Source organism: Montipora capricornis, chromosome 7 (genome assembly GCF_036669925.1).
Source record: "Montipora capricornis isolate CH-2021 chromosome 7, ASM3666992v2, whole genome shotgun sequence".
NCBI lineage: Eukaryota > Metazoa > Cnidaria > Anthozoa > Scleractinia > Acroporidae > Montipora > Montipora capricornis.
Window position 1 is genome coordinate 6,119,206 of NC_090889.1, and position 2,500 is coordinate 6,121,705.

Sequence of the window (2,500 nt, forward strand, 5' to 3'; positions counted from 1 at the left end):
ATAGTGGACATGAAGAGTATTGGGAAATCATTTGAAAACCGGGATCTATTCATCATGCAGGTAAGTCGCCTTCTTCGTCTCAATGAACAGTTACATTATAACCTTAGTCTGCAGTCTGAATTTTACACTGACCAGTTTACAAACTCGAAATTTGAAGTTTGTAAGCAAGAGTGTCGCAGTTATTTGAGCATCTTGCAAAGTTACGAAAATAATTATTTTTATCATTCAGCCGAATTTTTCCCCTAAAATTCGTTTCGGGAGAAAAAGGGAGGCAATGTATCATTAAAACTCTCCGCAATTAATACAACCCTCTACCGAGACTGACACCACAAAAGTTGTGATATCAAAATGTATATTTCCATTTGCAAAAAAAAAAAAAAAGGAAAGAAAGAGAGAGAAAGTCAACAAGTTGGAATTTTCTTGGAAATGATACAGTTAAAATTGTTCAAAGAGACAATGATACGGAACAAGTGTGTACCATTGGACAGAAATCGGGCGATTTTCTTTTTTTTTTTTTTTTTGGCAAAACGGAATGGTCACAAGCAAAGGGAAACGTTTGATATTATTTCTCAGTTTACTGAAAAAACTCTCAGTGGGAACAAATGTTACAATTCTTGGAAGCCGATTGGAACTACCAGTTTCAAAGAAAAGCATTCTGACCTCACAACCTCAATTTTCGTAAACGCAAGAAAATGAGGTGAAAGAGCAAATTCCTTTTTCCCATGATAATACTTTTTTGAAATTTATTGTTACACTGCGCCCACTTTTTATCTCTTGTTCCCATGACCAAGCGGTCCACTTTCACATAAACTGACTGAGAAAATACTCACGTTGTAGGACAAAGAGAATATCGGGGAGAGGGGGGAGGGGAAGAGGGACATTAAGCGCGTCTGCTGGGATATGACGATTTCACTAAAGTTATTTTAGTTTCCAACGGAAAGGAACATCTGTATCGCGAGACGTCCGCATTGAGTTCAAACGCGAGGTTGCGAGTGAAATGGAAATTTCAATAATCGAAAAAAGAGACTCGTCGAGAGGACTGACTGGTAGACTAGATGCAACAGTCAAGACCTTTATAAGACGTTCACAAGCGTCTCGGTCTTTGTATCTCAGATCCAGGAGATAAGCAGACAAAAAAACCACTGGTCTTCATAAACTGTGGAATACACGCCAGAGAGTGGATTTCCCCGGCAACATGTATGTACGTCATTGATCAGGCAAAAGTCCATTTTGCATAAAAACGTTTGGTCTTTTTTTTTGTTGAAGAAGAAAATCTCCCGTGAGAATTGGAGCAAAACGGGAACATTCAAGTTGTAAATTACAGACAGTGCTATTCTTTTTAAAGGTAGAACCGTTTCATAATCTAAAAGATAATTTTTTAAACCAAAGGAAGTTTCCTTGCAAAAACTTAAAAAAACTTGGTCAGCATCAAGGCAAAGGACACATATGCCAAGAAATGAAGAAGGGTCTTAAAAAAATTGAGACTTTTCCCGTTTTCGGAAAGTTTGGATAACAGCTTCTCAAATCATTAATTATTCATGTGGTCAACAGCCAATAAATGATGACCATTTAGGTCAGGTGGATGAATCTTGATACCCAATGAAACTCCAGATGAAACATCATCAGATTTTAATCTGAGATGAAACGTGCTTTCATTTGAGATCAAACACCTGTAAACGACACTATAAACATTATTATAAGACGGATAACTTTGCATTTTATTCGCACAAATAATGGCTCGCCTTTCATATACCGGGTCCGAAATAATTAATGTCTATCAGGAGCCATAATCAGGGTTATGGCTCCTGTGTTCATAAAACAAAAGAACAAATCGGCATAACAGTACTTCTTTTTTCTTGTGCCATTTTAGTCCGGTATATGAAAGTGTACCCCAAATAATAGCTATTTAGCTTACCTTCGATCACTACAATCAAGAGGATTTACCATTTCAGCACCATTTTTCTTTTCCAGATGGCGTTGGATACCACAAACTATTTCGAAAATAGTTTTCACAGAATAGCTCTCACCGGTCTTCTGAGCCACATCTATAACGAATTTGCTTTATTAGTAATTTAAACTCATTGTGTCCATTTCTTCGATACCTGAAGAGATCGTCGCGACCATTCCTTTTTCCTTTCTTTTCAATAGAACGTATTCATAAATGGCGGCCAAGAAATCATTCATTTGTCTTTGTGCTAATCATCCTTACTAGCCTCACTTTGGAGCAAAAACTCTTTTGAATTTTGTTCGTGCTAGCAAGGCTGGTGAGGATGATTAGCATAAAGACAAGAGAATAATTACTTAGGTGCCATTTATGAATACGGATGAAAGAAACTGTGGTACTGCGTCGGTGGGGAAGTAGTATACAAAAATTTTGGTTTTATCAACGGAGTTGATAATGTAAATTGGCCACCGTACAGCTGACGTTTCGAGCGAAGGGCTAACGCTCGAAACGTCAGCTTTTAGAATCTCTGTACGGTGGTCAATTCCATTATCAACT